General features: G+C 46.9%; 1 pseudogene; it reads right to left on the reverse strand.

The window, feature by feature from the left end:
• Window positions 1-9,731: 9,731 nt before the first annotated feature.
• LOC147122737 (interleukin-8-like) lies at window positions 9,732-17,786 on the reverse strand (annotated as a pseudogene).
• Between the last annotated feature and the right edge of the window lie 6,383 nt (window positions 17,787-24,169).

Below are 24,169 nucleotides of genomic sequence, written 5' to 3' on the forward strand. Positions count from 1 at the left end.
GCCCCCCATAGGCAATGGTTACTTAAATCGACCAGGATCCCATGGCCTACAATAAAGTCGGCTCCCAGGACCCCTATTCCACCCTCCATTTCCCACGTCATTAGGACACAGGTCCACTTGGAGCGGAGTGGTCCTAAACGAATGCTGAGCGGGATGGAAAATGAGCCGGCCTGTTCCCTGCCTGTGAATCCAGACAGACTGTATGGGACCCCATTAGATAGAGGTGAGGTGGTGGGGTTAGCTGAATGGACCACGGTGCATGATGCCCCCATGTCCAACAGATAGGTCCCCTTCACCTTTTCTACCTCCATCTCCATGAGGGGTCTCTTCCATTCATCATACCGAAAGGAACACAGGTAAACAGGCTGCGCTGGCTCTAGTCAGGGCTGTGGGTTGAATGGGGCTGATGGGGTCAGAGTACCGCTAGCGGCTGCGACTCTCCCCTGGCCAGTCAATAAGGATCTCATGGCGTCCAAAAATGACTCGACCGCGGCGGGAGGGATTCCTGCCTCTGTCTTTGGGCTGGGGCTGTGGAATTCTTTCCCTTGTTATCTTTCCAAGGGTTCTTGCACTCCTTCCTCCAGTGTCCATCCTTCCCACACCCGTAGCAATTCAGCTTATTGCTAGAAGGGTTATTCCCTTCCTGATGCCACTCCTTCCTACCCTGTCCGGGTTTTACCTCAAGCAACTTTCCCTTAGGTGGGTGTGCATCGGTTCCCCTACCGTTCTTATAGGCTAGGATCAACTGTCTGATCACCGTAAGTTCGGTGGTCTGGGTATTCTTGGGGTCGAGCCAGACTTCCGCCTTGGTCCGGACCTGTGGCAAGCTGTTTGCCACCAGGCAACGGAGCCAATGGGCCAGCTGACCCTGGTTCACGAATGCCCGGTTAGGTGCCCCAGGACAGGCGCTCCATAACCTGTCCGCGAAAGCCTGCGGGGTTTCCCCTGTGAGCTGCACAGTCTTCTCCACACGGGAGAAAGGACTTCCCTCATTCATCCCCATGGCCTCCAGAACTTCATCCCTGAGCTCCTCAATCCCACTCTGCCCCTTCTTACACTCGTCAGAGAGGGATTGGAGGAGCCTACTCTCCAGGGAGTATAGCAGCATTTTGGCCTGCTCAGCACCATCGCAGTCATTGACGCTGGCTGCCTGCTCTGCTACCCTGAAGTGGATCGAGGGGTCCCCTTTTTCGGAGAGCTTTGGGATATGGCTCACCATAGCCCTAAGCTGTTGGGTGCTATAGGTTAATACGAACTGGTTTTGGAGGGGTCCCTCATCCTCGCCATTAACGGGTGGGCTGAAACTCCGATGCCGGGCTGGGCACATCGGTCTCGGCTCTGGCCTCTCTTGCAGGGGCTGTTCCACCTCCGCTCCCACCCCTAACTCCACCCCACTTACTGCCAGACCTCGCTAAAACCTGGCGCTACGGTTGGTGGTCGTGTGACCTCCTGTTCCTCCATCGGGTCGTCCCTGGGCACTACCAGTGATGTCTGAACCGTTCTCCCCTCGTTCCCTATATAATCCGTCTGTCCTGCCTTCGGGCTTATGAGGCACACCATGCCATTTGCCTTCCTGAGGGCCAGGCTCAGATTTTATATCTGTTCCTTGCAGGGGCCATGATCTGCATCTTCAAACCCCTGTTCGCTCGCTAAATTATAAGCTGCCTTTACTATTTTACTTTTTCCTCCTGCTCTGTCACTTGTCTCGCTAAGCGGGCATTCTTTTCCCGCAACCTCAACTCATTACCCTTGGCTTCGGTGACCTGGCACTGTAGGTATTCCAACTTGGCCTTATGTTCTCCCATTAAATGTACCCTTTCCTGATTCAGGGCCTGCAATGCTACCAGTAACTTCTCCCCTGCTAGAGCCTTGTCCTGGATCTCCAGGGCTGACTCCTTTATCTCGGCTGCCTGTGCTGCAATGAGCCTGTCCAAAAGCTGGACCTGCTTCTTGAAGCACATCAGCCAGACTGCCTTCTCTAGGGATTTCTTGTGCTCCTTCCCTTCTGTCCACTTGGCTGCGGCATCCATTGGACGCCCAGCCCTTAACAGATTGGTGATCCACTTCTTCGTGATATTCACCTTACTAAACACATAATTAGAAATCCTTTCCTCCATCATGGTTTGCTCTTCCGAACCATTGTCTACTGCATCGCACCCTTGTTGCCGGAGTCCTGCCGTGGTCGCCATTTCTGTAGGGGGTGGCGTGTGCCCAGTCAGCTTCACCTCTGACCGCCTCTGAGTGGTTCGAATCGCTCCCACACACCTGGGTTCTAGATACCGGAGTTAGGTACAGGCGGCGATACAGAAAATCGAGTAGACAAGTGGTTTGGTGCAAGAAAACCACAAATTTTATTAAAGGCACAATAAAACACAATCTTACTGGGAATTACTGATATAGTTACAGGCATAAAAAATTACACTTATATGGGAATGGGGAACACACGGCACATCGAGGGAAACAAATACATTAAAATCCCCTTATCCTTATCCCACCCCCAATACCTAACTAGATTAAGCTACGAGGGGCCAGGAATACATGCTCACCAATTTGAAACCTGTGGATTTAACTGGTTCTGAGTTTTGAGGTTCACTCTTGTTGTCCTTTGGGGTTCGTCATTGCCACGTGGTCACAGGGCACGGCGATGGAGTTGTTTGTGCGAGGCACCCTCCTTTTCCTCCGTTAACGTCTTTGTTGAGTACTTTGTCGCGATGGGTCTTCTTCTTCTTCGGGCGGTCGGTGACGTTATTACTGCAGTTGGAGTTCGGTTGGTGGTTTTTACCATTAAGATTTTCCTACCCAAGCTTCGAACACCAGTTTATTCTTAATTGGGCTTTACTGTCCATGCATCAAATGCCAGCTTATAACTTGGCCGTTTGTCTTAATTTCACTATCCATGCTTCGAACGCCAACTTATTCATCAAACGCCAGCTTATAACTAGGCTGTTTGTCCCCCAACGCGTCTTTCCGCTGCCCTTCTCTGCCTTTACCGGTTTTGTCGTTTTTCTCATCTCGTCTCGTCTGTTTGTGGCCCCGTGTGTCCTGTGCATCTTCGAATTCGGGTCTCGTTCTCCTCCCGCGTTTGGCCCCGGTGTAGTAATGGGCGTCCTTGGTGTCGAGCGGTGTGGGGAGGGAGAAGAGAGCCCGCCACAAGGCATGAAGCGAGAGCGAGAGGCAGGAGCCCGGAGCAAGAGGCAAGCGGCAAGAGATAAGAGAGCGATCACTACCGATGGGCCTACAATTATACCCGTTCTTCACCCCTTATCTGCGCGCCAAATCAGGTCAGTCCTTTGTCTAACTTTTGACGGGCTCGATTAAAATGATTACAGCCATTTACTTTAACAACTTCTGGGGCAGTTGCCTCCTGGTATAATGGCTTCGATATCCTGGCTGTTTGTCATTTATGAAACTTAATCGGGTTTCCTGGCTTGGCAGCTACCTGTGAGCTGTTACCGATTATTTATGCGATAAGTTGATGGCTTTCAGATTAGGCCCATCCTGACTTGATCTGTTCCAAGGTGAAGAATGCATATTCTGTGTTTACCTAGCTGTCTGGCTTTACAAAGCCTTTCACTGATTCATGCATGTTAGGTTTCGTTTCAGGGCCTGCCTTTTTGCAGGGCCTTGCTTTAAAAATCCTGTCGGTTTTGGTCACGAGGTTTTAGAAGCCATTTTGGTTACCCTTTTTTAATAACTTGTCCATACAGGGTCCCTTTATCCATAACTTTTGGGGAATGTGGGAATTTTGAGAACCCTACAATGTAGATTAAAGTCCCCCATGATTACCGTATTACCCTTGTTACATGTGTCTCTAATTTCCTGATTTATACTCTGCCCTACATTACAACTACTGTTTCGGGGCCTATAAACAACTCCCAGCAATGTTTTCTGCCCCTTGCTGTTTCTTAGTTCCACCCAAACTGATTCTACCCCTTGATTTTCGGAGCCAAGATCCTTTCTCTCTACTGTCTTTATCCCATCCTTTATTATCAGGGCTACCCCTCCTCCTTTTCCATTTTGCCTATCCTCTCTAAAAGTTAAGTATCCTAGAATATTTTGTTCTCAACCTTGGCCACTTTGCAATCATGTCTCCATTATGGCTAGTAGATAAAACCTGTTAATTTCTATCTGCGCTACTAAATTATCTATTTTGTTGCAAATGCTTCACGCATTCAGATATAGTGCCTTTAGCTTTGACTTATTTCTCTTTTTCCCTGATGTCACCTTAGTCACTGATGCCCAGTTAGCTTTGTTACTCTCTCAGTCCCTTCCTGACCCACTCTGATTATTTTTACCCAAAACTCTACTCTGCTATAGAGCCTTGACATTTCTCTCACTGCTTTTAAATTTACACGTTCCTGAATCCTCCAACCCCTCCCACCCTTCATTAGTTTAAAGCCCTGTCTACTGCCCTAGTTATTTGGTTCACCAGGACACTGGTCCCAGGTTTAAGTGGAGCCCCTCCCAATGGAACAGCTCCCTCTTTCCCCAGGAAGCAGTGCATTCCAGATTGTAACAACTCGCTGCATAAAAATATTCTCCTCATCTCCCCCCTGGTTCTTTTACCAATTATTTTACATCTGTGTCCTTTCGTTAGCGACCTTCCTGCCAGTAGAAACAGTTTCTCCCTATCTACATATAAAAACCCTTCATGATTTTGAACATCTCTATCAAATCTGCCCTGAACCTTCTCTGCTCTAAGGAGAACAATCCCAGTTTCTCCACACAGAAACATAGAAGATAGGAGCAGGAGATGGCCATTCAGCCCCTCGAGCCTGCTCCGCCATTCAATGAGATCATGGCTGATCATCCAAATTCAATACCGTGTCCCTGCCTTCTCCCCATAACCCTTGATCCCTTTAGCCTTAAGAAATATATCAAACTCCTTCTTGAATATATTTAATGAACTGGTCTCTACTGCCTTCTGTGGTAGAGAATTCCATAGGTTCACCACTCTCTGGGTGAAGAAATTCCTCCTCATCTCTGTCCTAAATGGCTTACCCCTTATCGTTAGACTGTGACCCCTGGTTCTGGACTCCCCGGCCATCGGGAACATCCTTCCTGCATCTTGTCTGCCTAGTCCTGCTAGAATTTTTAAAGTTTCAATGAGATCCCCTCTCATTCTTCTAAACTCCAGCGAGTATAAGCCCAATCGACCCAATCTCTCCTCATACGTCATTCCTGCCATCCCAGGTATCAGCCTGGTGAATCTTTGCTGCACTCCCTCCATGGCAAGAACATCCTTCCACAGATAAAGCGACCAAAACTGCGCACAATACTCAAGGTGTGGTCTCACCAAGGCCCTGTACAACTGCAGCAAGACATCCTTCTTCCTGTACTCGAACCCTCTCGCTACGAAGGTCAACATACCATTTGCCTTCTTAACCACCTGCTGCACCTGCATGCTTACCTTCAGCAACTGGTACACAAGGACACCCAGGTCTCGTTGCACTTCCCCTTCTTCCAATCTATTGCCATTCAGATAATAATCTGCCTTCCTGTTTTTGCCAGCAAAGTGGATAACCTTGCATTTATCCATGTTATATTGCATCTACCATGCTTCTGCCCAATCACCCAACCTATCCAAATCATACTGGAGTTTCTCGGCATCCTCCTCACAGCACACACACCCACCCAGCTTTGTGTCATCTGCAAACTTGGATATATTACATCTAGTTCCCTCAGCTAGATCATTAATATATATTGTGAATAGCTGGGGTCCTACGACCGATCCCTGCGGTACCCCACTAGTCACTGCCTGCCACTCGGAAAAAGAGTCGTTTATTCCAACTCTTTGCTTTCTGCCTGCCACCCAGTTCTCTATCCAAGTCAATACCTTGCCCCCAATCCCATGTACCTTAACTTTACATGCTAATCTCTTATGCGGGACCTTATCGAAAGCCTTCTGAAAGTCCAAATACACCACATCCACTGGTTCTCCCTTATCTATTTTACCAGTTACATCCTCAAAAATTTCCAGTATATTAGTCAAGCACGATTTACCTTTTGTAAATCCATGTTGACTTTGTCCGATCCTGTCACTGCTTTCCAAGTGCTCTGCCATTACATCTTTTATAATGGACTCTAGCATTTTCCCCACTACCGATGTCAGGCTTACCAGTCTATAATTCCCCGTTTTCTCTCTACCACCTTTGTTGAATAGTAGGGTAACATTAGCTACCCTCCAATCCATGGGAACTGTTCTAGAGTCTATCGAATTTTGGAAGATGACCAGCAATGCATCTATTATTTCTCGGGCCACTTCCTTAAGTACCCTGGGATGTAGACCATCAGGCCCTGGGGATTTATCGGCCTTCAATCCCATCAATTTCCCCAACACCATTTCACTACAGATACTGATTTATTTTAGTTCCTCCCTCTTATTAGACCCTATATTCCCCGACATCTCTGGGAGGTTATTTGTGTCCTCCTTTGTGAAGACAGAACCAAAGTATGTATTTAATTGGTAAGCCATTTCTTTGTTCCCCATTATAAATTCCCCTGATTCTGACTGCAAGGGCCCTATGCTTGACTTCAGCAACCTTTTTCTCTTCACATATCTATAAAAGCTTTTACAGTCAGTTTTTATGTTCCCTGCAAGCTTACTCTCATACTCTATTTTCCCCTTTTTAATTAATCCCTTTGTCCTCCTTTGTTGAATCCTAAACAGCTCCCAATCCTCAGGTTTACTTCTTTTTCTGGCCAATTTATATGTCCTCTCCTTGGATCTTATGCTATCCCTAATTTCCCTTGTTAGCCACGGTTGAGTCACCTTTTTTGTTTTATTTTTATGCCAAACTGGGATAAACAAATTCTGTAGTTCATCCATGCGATCTTTGAATGTTTGCCATTGCCTATCCACCGTCAGCCCTTTGAGTGACATTCCCCAATCAATCCAACACAACTCACACCTCATACCATCGTAGTTTCCTTTATTTAAATTCAGGATCCTAGTCTCTGAGTCAACTACTTCACTCTCCATCTTAATGGAGAATTCTATCATATTATGATCGCTCCGACCCAAGGGGCCTCGCACAACAAGATTGCTAATTAATCCTTTCTCGTTACATAATACCCAGTCTAAGATGGCCTGATTTCCAGTTGGTTCCTCGATGTATTGGTCCAGGAACCCATCCCGTATACACTCCAGGAATTCCTCCTCCACAGTTTTGTTACTAATTTGGTTAGCCCAATCTATATGTAGATTAAAGTCACCCATGATAACTGATGTGCCCTTATTGCAAGCTTCTCTAATTTCCCTTTAAATGCCATCCCCAACCTCCGTATTACTGTTTGGAGGTCTATATACCACTCCCACTTACGTTTTCTGCCCCTTGGTATTTCTCAGTTCTACCCATACAGATTCCACATCGTCAAAGCTATTATCCTTCCTTACAATTGTGTTAATCCCCTCTTTAACCAGCAATGCTACCCCACCTCCTTTTCCTTTTTGCCTATCTTTCCTGAATATTGAATACCCCTGGATGTTGAGTTCCCAGCCTTGGCCACCCTGAAGCCATGTTTCCATAATCCCAATCATATCATATTCGTTTACCTCTATTTGCGCAGCTAATTCATCCACCTTATTACGAATGCTCCTCACATTAAGACACAAAGCCTTCAGGCTTGTTTTTTAAACGCTCAAGACCTTTTAGAATTATTATTTACTGTGGCCATGTTTGATTTAAACCCTTGATTTCTCTGACTGCCACCTTTGTTTTTCTCCTTCCTGTCTTTTGCTTCTATTCTTGTTTCCCATTCCTCTGTCTCCCTGCTCAGGTTCCCAACCCCCTGCCATTTTAGTTTAAACCCTCCGCCAGAGCACTGGGAAACACTCCCCATTTTTGTTATAGATATAAGCATAACTGATGTCCCTCATCCCTGGTACTATTCTAGTAAATCTCTTCTGCACCCTCTCCAAGGCCTTGACATCCTTCCTAAAGTGTGGTGCTCAGAATTGAACACAATACTCCAGCTGAGGCCTAACCAATGTTTTATAAAGGTTTAGCATAACTTCCTTGCTTTAGTATTCTCTGCCTCTATTCAATGTTAGACTGGAATCCATCAAAGGCAGAAAATCCTGCAAATACCGCGAATAATTAAGCTTAATGTTTACACTAAAATACTGCTAGTACAGTTTGAAGTAGCATTGTTTGAACCTATATGACGACCATTGCTAACCCTAGAACTCACAGTGTGCCAGCTGGTTATCTAGTGTTGTGAGTTTTCAGCAGACTGGGGATGGGAAGTGTTTGGTGCCAGAAGCTGTTGAGCCTCAAGCAAGAAATTCCGAGAATCGGGAGTCTGCTTCAAGCAGACTGAGGAAGTCCACAGATGGCACAAACCACAGGGGCAACACGTGAACCACAAACTCTACTTCCCTATTTTCTCCCATCTTGCTTGCAGCAGGACTTGGGAGATGAATCTATCATTGATGGAGACTCCAGAACAATCTGGGTGGGATGGCACCCCTCATTATGGTGAGTTTTACGGGGGGGGCCTATTTACACGGGGCTCCTGGGAACGGGCCCCATGGTTCATTATACGGTTCATTAATCCACCCCCAGAGGGGGTTAAACATGGTTGTGTTCTTTCTGTGAATCCCTGCGCCCTCTGTGCAAGTTAAATCTATGACAGTGTGTATTACACAGTAAATTCACATAGTTGTTATTCAGCTAACCTCAAAATATTTTAATAATAATTTAAGGCAAGGTCAATTATTTAGAAAGCAGGACATAGCACATCTAAAGCTTTACAATAAACATATGAAATAATTTATTTCTTAATAAATATAAAAATTCCAGGGAGTGCAATGTATTAGAAAAGTTAAATTAGTTATTGAGAAATAAATCAGTTACTATATCATTATTTTGCTGTTATCAACATAACATTTTTGTAATAGATATAAGCAAAATCATTTGATGAAAACATTGGATGTACATAAATAATGAAGTGTATAAAATAAAATGGTACATTACTATAAATAATTGGCAGAATCAGAATCACAATACTGACAATATGTTGCAGCACGAAATTCCATTCCTGCTGTGTAACTGTACCCTGCATCATCTTAACCTGGCAACAAATGTGAAAGAATATGATAATCTAACCAGAAATATAATGGCATTGTTACACTGTGGGACTGGCTTGAGAGGAGTACCTGCTCAGTGATATAGAGCTGGCACAGTTGAGTTCTATTGTTCTCCAGTCATTGGTGCTTATATTAAAGCACAGAGCTCTATTCATTTGTATCCAAATGATGGTGAAATGTTTAGTGTTGGCGAAATGGTGACAGGACAGTTGGCTCTTTGCTGACAGACCATCTAGGAGCTCTTTAACTCTTTAACCGGTGACAGTTGCAGTCAACCTGAAAAACTGAAGTAGTGTGAGACTACATAATTTGCCAAATGGTAATTCAACGCCAGTTTGCCAGTGTCATTTCCTACATCCACAACAGTGTTTGGGTCAATGAAACATGCAAAATCTACTATCCCTCATCAGTAGAAGTCACACATCCATTTGATCTAACATCCAGTCTTTGAGATGTCCTCAATCAGATGCAATGGTACAGGGTATAACTAAATAAGGAAAAATAATCCAGGTTTCATTCTCCAAGTGCTAACATTGCTAAATAAATAAATATAAAAACATGGAACACTGATTTATGTTCACTGGCTATCGAGATCCGAGAATAAATCTGAACAAGATGTCAGGCAGATATGAGTCCTTGAGCTTATACAAAGTCCCTGATATGGGTGTGTTGCAGCCTCTTCACACTCCTACATTGAGTTTCTCTTCATTGAACTGCAATAGTCTTCTTGGATCTGTAGAGAATACAAAAATTGATAAAAATTGTAATGAATTTTTAGGTCCATAATGGTCTATGAAGAAAATATTTTCAATTCTTTTGAATCTGTAGAATTTTGACCCAAAGGGTGAATGGGGTTTTAGTCTTTGGAATAGATGAATTGATCCAAATTCTGCAATCCCATGCTCCCAGCAGGCGCTGCACTCAAACAGTTTGGAGAAGCAGCACAATAGCATTTTGGCCCTATCTCCGACCCTTGCACCCTTCAAACATGGCTCCCAATGGGGACTGCGGGATCACTGAATTTTCCCTGATATCCTTTCTATTATACGACCTGGGATGAGCGTATGCCAAAAGGTGGTATCCTCTTTCTGCAAGTTACAAAAGATATTTGAAAGGGGTTTGTGCCCTGTGTTGTGACTAAAGCATCACACAGATGACGGAGGAGTGTTTGATGCTGTACCTGGATACAAAGCGGAATGGTTTCCCTTTCTCTATTCCTTGTCCTACCCAGAAATAAAACTTACTGACTGATTATCCTGCCAATAATTTTGTTCACCCAGGAGGATCCAGGATTCAGACAGACTCGGTCACTATCTTGAAGAGTGGCACAAAAAGAAGTAAATTAATGCATTTATTTCAAATTGTCTGTCCATTATCAGAACACAAGAAAAATCATAGACAAAAAAAATGCCATCAAAATGTTTTACTCTCTATTTTAGCATCCTTCCTGGTTTAGATGTCTTGGGCAAGTGGCAGAAAAGAATCCTTTGTCCCATGTGTGGAATTCATGACCAATCTGTGAGGTGAGCTTGTGACAAAATGGGGAAACAGTTGAAGGAAAGGAAGGCTCCAACACAGCTGTTAGTTAGCACCCTGGAAAAGTAGTGAAATCCTGGTGGTCAGGTTTGTTTTGACAATGCCCCTGTGAGGAGTGGAACTTGGTGAACCCAACTGCAGTAAGGCAAACTGAGGCAGAAGTTAGGTTGCAAAAACAAAGATAGACTTTACTTGAAATAAACAAAATAACAACAACACAGATACAGACTAGCAAGCCGGCAAGAGGTATCACAAGGCAGTGAAACTCAAGACTGAGCAATGAACATAAACAAAGCACCACTTAAATTGTAGGCATATAACAATGCACAGGTGAGCACAATTAGGAATAAAGAAGGACACAATTAAGAGTTCATGGTGCCTTTTGGTGGCGAGGAGAGGCAGAATCTGGGTCATTCCTGACAGGACCCCCCCCCCCAGGAACGGCCCCTGATGTTCCCCCAGAAGGTCCATGGCGACAACGAAGAAAGTTCTGCACTAAATCGCGATCCAGGATGTTCCGGTCCGGCACCCAGGAGCGTTCCTCCGGACCATATCCCTCCCAGTCCACCAGGAACTGGAGGCCCCCACGAACCCGGCGAGAGTCCATCAGGCGACGGACCGTGTAGACAGGCTGGCCTTCGATGATGCGGGGAGCAGGAGGAGGCCTCGTGGCGGGCGCCAGGGAACTGATGGCCACTGGCCGGAGCCGGGAGACATGGAAGGTAGGATGAATCCGCAGGGAGCGGGGCAGCTGGAGACGGTAGGACACCGGGTTGACCTTCCTCAACACCGTGAAGGGACCGATGAAACGGGGCGCTAGCTTGCGGGACTCCACTCGCAGCGGGAGATCCTGCGTAGAAAGCCAGACCCTCTGACCAGGACGGAATGAAGGAGCCGGTCTGCGCCGCTTGTTGGCCTGGATCTGTCATTGCCGAGAAGCTCGTTGTAAGACCAGCCGCGCTCTCCTCCAGGTCCGACGACAGCGCTGGACAAACTTCTCCGCAGAGGGAACCCCCACCTCGAGCTCCTGCTCCTGGAACAGTGGAGGCTGAAAACCGAACTGGCACTCGAACGGCGACATTCCTGTGGGGGAGCAGCGCAAGGTGTTGTGCGCATACTCAGCCCAGACGATGTGATGACTCCAGGTCGCAGGATTAGCGGACACGAGACACCTCAGGGTCGTCTCCAGGTCTTGGTTGATCCATTCTGTTTGACCGTTAGACTGAGGGTGGAAACCCGAGGAAAGGCTGACAGTAGCTCCAATGAGCTTGTAGAAAGCTCTCCAAAACCGGGAGGCGAATTGTGGACCACGGTCAGAGACGATGTCAAGAGGCAAACTGAACAACCTGAAAACATGCTGGACCATGAGCTCGGCTGTCTCTTGGGCTGAGGGAAGCTTGGGCAAGGGCAGAAAGCGACAGGCTTTGGAGAAGCGATCTACGATGACCAGAATGACAGTGTTGCCTTGAGACGGTGGAAGGCCTGTGATGAATTCCACAGAGAGGTGTGACCAGGGGCGGGTGGGAATGGGGAGAGGATGCAGCAAACCCTGGGGGTGAGATCGAGGGTTCTTGTTTCGTGCACAAATGGCACAAGCTGCCACGAACGCCTTTACGTCCTTCTCCATGGTGGGCCACCAGAACCTTCTGCGAAGGAACTCCAGCGTCCTGGATGTGCCTGGATGACCGGTGAGTCGCGACGAATGCCTCCACTGCAGGACTTGAGCGTGCCGTGTTGGGAACAAAAAGGCGACCGGGTGGGCCGTTGCCAGGGTCTGCCTCCCTCTGTTGCGCCTTTCTGACCAGTGTCTCGATCCTCCAGCGAACCGGTGCTACAATTCGAGAAGTAGGAAGAATAGGTTCTGGTTGTCTCTCCCGCTCGGGTGGATCAAATTGCCTGGAGAGAGCATCAGGCTTGAGATTCTTGGATCCTGGACGATATGACAGGACAAAGTCAAAACGATTGAAAAACAGTGCCCAGCGAGCTTGACGAGAGTTAAGCCGTTTGGCCCCCTGGATATAGGCCAGATTCTTATGGTCTGTCCAGACAATGAACGGGTGTTTAGACCCCTCCAACCAATGTCTCCACTCCTCCAGTACCAACTTAACTGCTAGTAGTTCCCTGTTCCCAATATCGTAGTTTCGTTCTGCAGGAGTGAGTCGGCGAGAAAAGAAGGCGCAAGGGTGCAGTTTGTTGTCGTTAGACCGCTGGGACAAAACGGCACCTACTCCTACATCAGAGGCATCCACCTCGACAATGAAGGGGAGTGAGGGATCTGGAATCACGAGGACAGGAGCAGACGTGAAGCGCCGCTTGAGATCCTCGAAAGCCTGCGCAGCCTCAGCAGACCAACTGAACCTGGTGGAAGCGGTTTTGCTGAGGGCGTTGAGAGGGGCAGCAATGGTGCCGAAGTTCCTGATGAATCTCCGATAGAAATTAGCAAACCCCAAGAAACGTTGCACCTGTTTGAGAGAGGTGGGTGGTGGCCAATCTCGGACAGCTTGGGTCTTGCCAGGGTCCATTTGGATGTTGCTGCTGGAGATGATGAATCCCAGGAATGAAACCGTGGAAACGTGAAACTCACACTTCTCAGCCTTGACAAACAAGAGGTTATTAAGCAGACATTGCAGGACTTGCCTTACATGCTGGACATGATCGTGAAGAGTTTTGGAGAAAATGAGAATGTCATCCAGGTAGACAAAGACAAAGCGATTCAACATGTCTCGGAGGACGTCGTTGATGAGCGCCTGGAACACAGCAGGGGCATTGGTCAATCCAAAGGGCATGGCCAGGTTCTCCTAGTGCCCAGTAGGTGTGTTGAATGCCGTCTTCCACTCGTCCCCTTCGCGGACGCGGATGAGGTTGTAGGCGTTGCGGAGATCCAATTTTGTGAAGACTGTGGCTCCCTGTAGTAGCTCAAAGGCAGTCGACATGAGCGGAAGAGGGTAACGGTTTTTTATAGTAATCCCGTTAAGGCCACGGTAGTCGATGCAGGGGCGGAGACCTCCATCTTTCTTACTCACGAAGAAAAAACCAGCACCAGCAGGAGAGGTGGACGGACGGATGAAGCCAGCGGCGAGGGCGTCACGGACGTAATCCTCCATGGCGGCGGTCTCTGGAGCAGAAAGGGAGAAGATCCTACCCCTAGGTGGGCATGTCCCAGGCAGGAGGTCAATGGCACAGTCATATGGCCTATGAGGGGGAAGTGATGTGGCTCGAACCTTACTGAAGACCTCTTTTAAATCCTCATACTCGGGAGGCACTCGGGACAATCCAGAGTGCGATGGGGACGCCTGGGGCTGGGAAGGAGACTTGGAGCGAAGACAGGTGGTATGGCAGGCGGAGCCCCATTCCGTAAGCCGGCCGGCAGCCCAATCCATGTGAGGATTATGGCAGGCCAACCAAGGGTAACCCAGAACTAATGGAAACACGGGAGAGTGGATAAGGGAGAATTGGATGGTCTCGAAATGTTGTCCTTCCACGCCCAAACACAGGGGGGCTGTAAGATGGTGAATAGTTCCAGAGCCCAGGGGTCTTCCATCCAGGGCGACAACAGTGAGGGGGTGATCAGGATGGGTCAGAGGAATCTTGAGCTGTTTGGCTAAACCTAGATCCATGAAGTTACCATCAGACCCAGAATCCACCAGGGCCTTAAGATCATGTTGTTGATTGCCCCAGAAAAGGGAGGATGCCAGCAGGACCCTAGAAACAGTGGGGCCGGGAGGGATGGCTATGCTCATCTCAGGTCCCTCCGTCCTGGACGAGCCCTGGCTTTTCCCACCAACTTTGGGCAAGAAGAGCGAAAGTGGCCCAGTTCCCCACAATAGGGGCAAGATCCCTCGCTCATTCGGCGATCACGTTCAGGCTGCGAGAGACGAGTTACTCCCAACTGCATGGGCTCCTCTGGATCAGTAAAAGATGGACTCGGGATGGCTTGGATGTTCTCGGATGGCTTCGAAGCAGGGAAGGCTCTGGTCTCCGGAAGCGGGGTGAAAAAGGAGTGGCGTTCTCTTCGCCTCTCACGGAGACGATTATCCACACGAATGGAGATATCAGAAAGAGACTCCAAATCACTCACCGGATCTCTGGAAGCCAGTTCGTCCTTGATTTCATCCGTGAGACCGTGGCGAAAAGTGCCTCCGAATTCCATTGGCTTTCTGCAGCGAGAGTGCGAAACTCAATAGCGTAGTCCGCAACGCTACGAGCCCCCTGGCGAAGCCGAAGCAGTTTGTTAGATGCCTCTCTCCCACTGACAGGATGATCAAAAGACCCTTCTCATTTCCTCAGAGAAAAGTTGGTAGTTTGAACATGCCGGAGTTTGCTGTTCCCAGACGGCCGTAGCCCAGGTAAGTGCTTTGCCGGTGAGTAGCGAAATGATGTAGGCCACTCGGGAACAGTCACTGGGAAATAACGAACCTTGCAGTTGGAAAGCCAGGGAACACTGGGTTAGAAAACCTCGACATCCTCCTGGGTTACCGTCGTAGCGCTCGGGTGCAGGTAATCGGGGTTCTTTCACAGGGGGAGGCGAAACCGGAGGAGCGGGTAACGGTGCTGGAGCAGCTTGGATCACCTGACTCTGGCTCTGGCTCTGATGGAAAGCAATGACGAGGGCCTCCAGCTGTCTCTGGCTTCGGGAGAATGATGTGGCGAGGCACCGCAGTTCGTCCAAGATCAGTTGTAGCTGTTCAAAGATTTGTCGTAGCCATTGGTCCTTCTCTGCTGGGTCCATGTTTTGGCTCAGTCTTGCTGTGAGGACTGGAACTTGGTGAACCCAACTGCAGTAAGGCAAACTGAGGCAGAGGTTAGGTTGCAAAAACAAAGATAGACTTTACTTGAAATAAACAAAATAACAACAACACAGATACAGACTAGCAGGCTGGCAAGAGGTATCACAAGGCAGTGAAACTCAAGACTGAGCAATGAACATAAACAAAGCACCACTTAAATAGTAGGCATATAACAATGCACAGGTGAGTACAATTAGGAATAAAGAAGGACACAATTAAGAGTTCATGGTGCCTTCTGGTGGCGAGGAGAGGCAGAATCTGGGTCATTCCTGACAGCCCCTTTATGAGAACCTTTATTAAGCAGTTGATGACTAAGTCTGTGACATGGCATTGGACTTGATACCTAGAACATCAAGATGGTTGGTATGTTGCAAGCTGTCCTGCACCATAACAACATAAAAACATAAGAAATAGAAGCAGGAGTAGGCCATTTGGCCCTTCGAGCCTGTTCCGCCATTCAATAAGATCATGGCTGATCTTCTACCACAACTCCACCTTCCCACACTATCCCTATATCCCTTAATTCCCTTAATATCCAAAAATCTATTGATCTCTGTCTTGAATATACTCAACAACTGAGCATTCACCGCCCTCTGGGGTAGGGAATTTCAAAGATTTACAATGCTTTGAGTGAAGAAATTTCTCCTAATCTCAGTCCTAAATGGCCGACCCCTTATTCTGAGACGGTGACCCCTGGTTCTAGACTCCCCAGCCAGGGGAAACATCCTCCCTGCATCTACCCTGTCAAGCCCTGTAAGAATCTTGTATGGTTCAATGAGATCACTTCTCATTCTTCTAAACTCTAGAGAATATAGTCCTAGTCTACTCAATCTCTCCTCATAGACAATCCCTCCATCCCAGGAACCAGTCTGGTAAACCTTCATTGCACTCCCTCTATGGCAAGTATATCCTTCCTTAGGTAAGGAGACAAAAACTGTACACAATACTCCAGGTGTGGTCTCACCAGGGCCCTATATAATTGCAGTATGACATCTTTACTCTTAAACTCAAATCCTCTTTTAATAAAGGCCAATATACCAGCCCCTCAGCCTTGACTCTCCTAGTTTTCTGGACTTAGGTAAGTGAGGTGTATCCCTACGGGACAAGGTGTGCATTCTATTTCAGTCAAATGAAAACCTTACTTTGGAACAGAGGAGCCTGAGGGGAGACCTAATTGAGATGTTTAAAATTATGAAGGGCTGAGATGGAGTGGATAGGAAAGACCTAGTTCCCTTAGCAGAAGGGTCAATAACCAGGGGGCATTGATTTAAAGTAATTGGTCAGAGGTTTAGAGGGAATTTGAGGAGAATTTTTTTCACCCAGAGGGTGGTGGGGGTCTGGAACTCACTGCCTGAAAGGCTGGTAGAGGCAGAAACTCTCATCACATTTAAAAAGTACTTGGATATGCACTTGAAGTGCCGTAAACCTACAAGGCTACGGACCAAGAGCAGGAAAGTGGGATTAGGCTGGATAGCTGTTTGGCTGCCAGCACGGATAAGATGGGCCGAATGGCCTCCTTCTGTGCTGTAAATTTCTATGATTCTTTGATTCTTACTGATGTGATTTCAAGTAGTTTGGTTCAGAGGCTATTAAACAAAGTGAGTGTTTTCTGTAAATGTTAAAGACTCGGCCAACTAAAAACAATTACCCTCCTGCGGTATAAACAACCCTATTTTGTACCATTTAATATTTTCCATTTTTCTCACTGTAAAGAAGAATTAACAGCTGACAAAACAATATCTAATTGTCATTTCTAGAAGAAACAAGATTCATGAATATTCTGTTATAAACACCTACATGACCTCGACATTCCCACAGTGGGGACTAATGGAATAATTTCAATATTCTCCATGAAATTCGGATGGATGAAGTTCGAGGATGTTTTGATACACTGACAGCACAGGTTCGTTCCTGTTCTTCCAATCGATGCAGCTGTAAAATCAAAATATACAAGAGATTAGTTTGGAAAATAAAGTTTAAATGTCTTTCTCAGGTGTATGCTTGTTCCTTTGGACTGAAATTCTACTCCTGTATTCCTGGTGTTGTCAGTTGCCTTACAGTCTCTTGTCCATTACCACGCTCCATTGAAATGTAATGTCCTTACACTAATAAAATCTGTTCAAAATGCAGATTGCTGAAAATCTCTCTGCATCACCATTTAACATGTATAACAAAGAACTAATGGGTAATTACATAGTTATTCTATCACAAAAACTTTAGGGTAAACTGTGGTTGCATCCACATTGCAAATATGATTCTAGATTTTGTGTAAGTAAATGTGCAATTCTAGAGTTTGATCATTTCTTATCTTGTGTGGAAGCCACATAAAGTACAAATAGAGCGAGGATGGTGAGAGTAACTTTGCTGTTCATTGTGATTTACTGTACGATGTTCTTTATCTTCTTATTGTTGCTGTACTGCTGCACACTACTCAGCATCTGTATTTATTGTCTAAATGTTGTGAGTCACTGGTGAATGGTGACGTAGGCTGCAGGAGCTTTTCCTTTCCAGAAGGCTGTGGTTAGATATGCTGCATTCATCATTAGCAAAGTGGGCCAAAGGTTTCGCAAACATGACACAAATCTTATGTAAAAAGAATAGCATCGTATTTTGTCATCACTTATTCACAATTAATCTGTTTCAAGAAAGTACTTTACTGCTATTAAATCTACTTAGCCATTTCCAATCCAAAGTGACCAAAACTCTATAAAATATTTGCTGAATGTTTGAGCATCTGTGTTCACAGTCAGAAACTGAATCTGTGCAAAATGTTTGAAGAGGTGTTATTTTATTCGAACCCAGTCAAACGTTTTCCTTGAAGTTCTTTTACTCCGATACTGGCTGTCATTGTGGAAATACAAGGGATTAGATTATTGAAATAAACAATGAAATATAGGAGCAAAAAATAGATGTAACCAGAGAGTGAGTTCTGTCTGCATGCTTTTGGCTTTTATTTAAGGTACTTTAGCTGTATAGGATGAGGTGTCAAATGTTGAGATCTATCAGGAAATTTACTGTCATGATGATCCCAATATACAAACTTAACATTATTAATGTTCCCCAACCCCACACAGCCCGCTTCTACCTCCTTCCCAAGATCCACAAACAGGACAGCCCTGGTAGACCCATCGTTTCAGCCTGTTCTTGCCCCACGGAACTTATCTCTTCCAATCTTGACTCTATTTTTTCTCCCCTTGTCCACTCTCTTCCCACCTACATCCGCGACTCTTCTGACGCCCTCCACCACTTTAACAGTTTCCAGTTTCCCGGCCCCAACCGCCTCCTTTTCACTATGGATGTACAATCCCTCTACAGCTCCATCCCCCACCAGGATGGCCTGAGGGCGCTCTACTACTTCCTTGAACAGAGGCCCAACCAGTCCCCATCCACCACCACCCTCCTCCGCCTGGCTGAACTTGTTCTCACATTGAACAACTTCTCCTTTGACTCCACTCATTTCCTCCAAATCAAAGATGTTGCTATGAGTACCCGCATGGGTCCTAGCTATGCCTGCCTTTTCATGGGATATGTGGAACACTCTTTGTTCCAGTCCTACTCGAGTCCCCTCCCTCACCTCTTTTTCCGGTACATTGATGACTGTATCGGTGCCGTTTCCTGCTCTCGCCCTGAACTAGAAAATTTCATTCACTTTGCTTCCAATTTCCACCCTTCCCTCACCTTCACATGGTCCATCTCCGACTCTTCCCTTCCCTTCCTCGACTTCTCCGTCTCCATCTCTGGGGATAGGTTATTGACTAACATTCACGACAAGCCCACTGACTCCCACAGCTACCTGGACTACACTTCCTCCCGCCCCGCCTCCTGTAAGGAATCTATTCCATTCTCCCAGTTTCTCCGTTTCCTTTTCCCAGCCCCTAAACTTGCTTTCCATTTCCTAATTTTTTCCAGTTCTGACGAAAGGTCTTCGACCTGACACGTTAACTCTGTTTCTCTCTCCACGGATGCTGCCTGGCCTGCTGAGTTTTTCCAGTGTTTTCTGTTGTTATTTTGGATTTCCAGCATCTGCAATATTTTGCTATCATATTAACATTATTAATGTTGTTTAGAAAGTATTAGGCAATTAGTATGTTATAAAATGTAGTGTTTTTTTCCAAACAAATCAGCGAGCAATGGGTACAGACCATTACACTCAGAGGGTGGGCTTGGAGGCGGCCCGCAGTTAAAATCAAAATGAGTGATGGCGGGTTGCTAACCCACCGCCATCCTGCCCTCCATGCAACTTTGCAAAGTGTCGGGTCTGCGAGTCCCGATCAAACCCGACACCAAAAGGCGGGAGAAGCACTTAAGGCAGTTAACAGCTTGTTAACTGTCTACACAATCCCTTTTTAACTGACTCTTCCCATTTTACTAAATTTTCAGCGTGTTGCACGTCGTGTGACAAACACGCCAGCTGATTGTGCTGGGTTCAGCAACTACCTGAATTCTTGACAGCTGCACCTGCAGCAAAAAAGCGGACCTGTAACATGGCTGACTTTCAGATGCCAGAATTTTGAGTTTTGAGGTTTTGTTACACATTTTGCAGGTCTATTGAGCTTGTAAGTGGTTAAGCTGAGATCCATATGCTCTGTGACCTCCTTGGAAAACCCTCTCCCCACATTTACTGAGCGCTTACAACACCTGTTCCTCAACTAAGATATATACCAGCGGATTGGGAACCATTTATACTCTCTCATCCTGGCCCTCAGAATCGGAGGAAGAGCAGCCATGGCAGCAGCAGAAACAAGCACAACAGCAGCAGCAACAGGAGTGCCAACTTTCTCCTCAGCCACCTGATGCTGCACAGGGCAGAGGGCGTCAACGCAGGGCTGCTCCTCACCGCAGGAGATACCCCCAACGGGTTTACCGGCCAAGGATGAGCTTCCTCAACATGAGCAGCAGTGCAAAAGGAGGCAGAGACTTCGGCGAGAGGTAGTCGCTGACATCTGCACAATGCTGCAACTACACCTGGAGCCCAGAGGAGCAGGTGGACACTCCTTACCAGTGGCTGTCAAAGTCACCACATCACTCAACTTCTTTGCTTCAGGGTCCTTCCAGGGATCAGCAGCAGACATCAGCAGCATCTCCCAGTCGGCCACAGACATCTGCATCACCCAGGTCACCGATCCCCTCTTTGCAAAGTCGCACAATTACATCCACTTCTCCATGGATGAAGGAAGTGTAACTGCACATAGAGTCATAGAGTCATAGAGTCATAGAGTTTTACAGCACAGAAAGAGGCCCTTCGGCCCATCGTGTCTGCGCCGCCCATCCATCCCTGTCCAGTCTAATCCCATTTTCCAGCATTTGATCCATAGCCTTGTATGCAATGGCATTTCAAGTGCTCATCCAAATGCTTCTTGAATGTTGTGAGGGTTCCTGCCTCTACCACCCTTTCAGGCATTGAGTTCCACATTCCAACCACCCTCTGGGTGAAAAAGTTCCTCCTCAAATCCCCTCTAAATCTCCTGCCCCTTACCCTGAATCTATGCCCCCTTGTTATTGACCCCCCTACTAAGGGGAAAAGTTCCTCTTTGTCTACCCTATCTATGCCCCTCATCATTTTGTACACCTCAATCAGGTCCCCCCTCAGCCTTCTTTGCTCCAAGGAAAACAACCCCAGCCTGTTTAGTCTTTCTTCATAGCTGAGGCGCTCCATCCCAGGTAACATCCTGGTGAATCTTCTCTGCACCCTCTCCAAAGCAATCACATCCTTCCTATAGTGAGGCGACCAGAACTGCACACAGTACTCCAGCTGTGGCCTCACCAGCGTTTTGTACAGCTCCATCATAACCTCCCTGCTCTTATATTCTATGCCTCGGCTAATGAAGGCAAGTATCCCATATGCTTTTTTAACCACCTTATCTACCTGTTCCGCTGCCTTCAGAGATCTATGTACATGTACACCGAGGTCCCTCTGACCCTCTGTACTTCCTAGGGTCCTACCACTCATTGTGTATTCCCTTGCCTTATTTGTCCGTCCAAAATGCATCACCTCGCACTTTTCAGGGTTAAATTCCATTTGCCACTTTTCCGCCCATCTGACCAACCCGTCTATATCGTCCTGTAGCCTGAGGCTTTCCTCCTTGCAATTTACCACCCCACCAATTTTCGTGTCATCTGCAAACTTACTGATCATCCCTTTTACATTCTCATCCAAATCATTTATGTAGATCACAAACAACAAGGGACCCAGCACCGATCCCTGAGGTACCCCACTGGACACAGGCTTCCAGTCACAAAAGCAACCTTCGACCATCACCCTCTGCCTCCTGCCACTCAGCCAGTTTAGGATCCAACACGCCAAGGCACCCCGGATCCCATGGGCTCTTACCTTCTTGACCAGTCTCCTATGCGGGACTTTGTCAAAAGCTTTACTGAAGTCCATGTAAACCACATCCACAGCATTTCCCTCATCCACCTCCCTAGTCACCCCCTCGAAAAATTCAATCAGATTTGTCAGACATGATTTACCCTTGACAAAGCCATGCTGACTATTCCCGATTAATCCTTGCCTCTCCAAGTGGAGACTAATTTTGTCCCTCAGAATTTTTTCCAATAATTTCCCTACCACAGATGTTAGGCTCACTGGCCTGTAATTCCCTGGTTTATCCCTGCTACCCTTCTTGTATAATGGTACTACATTAGCTGTTCTCCAGTCCTCTGGTACATCCCCTGTGGCCAGAGAGGTTCTGAAAATTTGTGTCAGAGCCCCTGCAATCTCCTCCTTTGCCTCCCACAGCAGCCTGGGATACATCTCGTCCGGGCCTGGGGATTTATCCACTTTTTGGCCTGCTAAAACCGCTAGCACCTCCTCCCTCTCGATGCTAATATGTTCAAGTATGTCACAATCCCCTTGCACGATTTCTATGTCTGCATCGTCTTTCTCCATAGTGAACACAGATGCAAAAAATTCATTTAAAACCCCGCCTACATCATCTGGTTCGACACACAGATTGCCACTTTGGTCCCTAATGGGCCCTACCCTTTCCCTGGTTATCCTCTTGCCCTTAATATACTTATAAAACATCTTAGGATTTTCCTTTATTTTGCTCGCCAGTGTTATTTCATGGCCCCTCCTCGCCCTCCTAATTTCTTTTTTAAGTATGCCCCTGCACTTTTTATACTCCTCTAGGGCTTCTTCCGTCTTTAGTCTTTTGTAACTGCCAAAAGCCCTCCTTTTATTTCTAATGCATTTTTGTATCTCCCTTGTCATCCAAGGTTCCCTTTGCTTGTTGGTCCCACCCTTGACCTTTACAGGAACATGTTGGTGCTGTACTCACTCTATTTCCCTTCTGAAAGTCTCCCACTGTTTTGATGTGGATTTTCCTATAAGTAGCTGCTCCCAGTCCACTTTGGCCAGATCCTGCCTTATCATATTAAAATCGGCCTTCCCCCAATTTAGAACCCTTATTTCCGGGCCGTCTTTGTCTTTTTCCATGACCACCTTAAATTTCACCGAATTATGGTCACTGTCGCCAAAATGCTCTCCTACTGGTACTTCCACCACTTGCCCGGCTACATTCCCCAGAATTAGGTCCAGTACCGCCCCCTCTCTTGTAGGACTTTCTACATGTTGGCTCAAAAAGCTCTCCTGGATGCACTTTAAGAATTCTGCACCCTCTAAGCCTTTCACACTCTGACTATCCCAATTTATATTGGGGAAGTTGAAATCCCCCACTATTATTACCCTATTATTTTCACACTTCTCTGAGATTTGCCTACATATCTGTTCCTCTATCTCCCCCTGACTGTTTGGGGGCCTATAGTACACTCCCAGTAAAGTGCTTGCCCCCTTTTTGTTTTTAAGTTCTACCCATATGGCCTCATTTGTGGAACCCGCTAATATATCATCCCTCCTTACAGCAGTAATTGACTCCTTAATTAATATTGCAACACCCCCTCCCCTTTTACACCCCCCTCTGTCTCGCCTGAAGATTCTATACCCCGGAATATTGAGCTGCCAGTCCTGACCCTCCCTCAACCATGTCTCCGTGATGGCAACAATATCGTACTCCCATGTGTTCAACAACAACTTCAGTTCATCCACCTTATTTGCAAGACTCCTTGCATTAAAATAAATGCCTTCCAGCCCTGCCATATTCCCTTTTGCCTTCACATATTTGCTCTGCCTTCCCAGCTGACTTGTTTTTTCCTCTGTATTTGGCTGTAAATCACCCCCTACTATAGCTCCACTCTGTACCCCATCCCCCTGCCAAGTTAGTTTAAACACCCCCCAGCAGTGCTAGCAAACCTCCCCGCAAGAATATTGGTTCCCCTCTGGTTCAGCTGTAAACCGTCCGACTTGTACAAGTCCCACCTTTCCCAGAAGCAGACCCAGTGATCCAGGAAACTAAAGCCCTCCCTCCTGCACCATCCCTTTAGCCACGCATTCATCTGTTCTATCTTCCTATTCCTATACTCACTAGCACGTGGCACCGGGAGTAATCCAGAGATTACAACCTTTGCGGTCCTGCTCTTTAATCTTCCACCTAGCTCCCTAAATTCTTGCTGCAGGACCTCATCCCTCTTTTTACCTATGTCGTTGGTACCAATGTGGACCACGACCTCTGGCTGTTCACCCTCCCCCTCCAGAATGCCCTGCAGCCGCTCAGTGATATCCTTGACCCTGGCACCAGGGAGGCAACAAACCATCCTGGATTCACGTCTACGGCCACAGAAACGCCTATCTGTTCCCCTACCACTATTGCTCTCCCAGTCTTTTTCCCCCCTTCCTGGGCAGCAGGAGCACCCCCAG

The sequence above is a fragment of the Somniosus microcephalus genome, chromosome 2 (genome assembly GCF_052327205.1).
Source record: "Somniosus microcephalus isolate GS21.2 chromosome 2, FLI_Smic_1.0, whole genome shotgun sequence".
In the NCBI taxonomy this organism is placed as follows: Eukaryota; Metazoa; Chordata; class Chondrichthyes; order Squaliformes; family Somniosidae; genus Somniosus; species Somniosus microcephalus.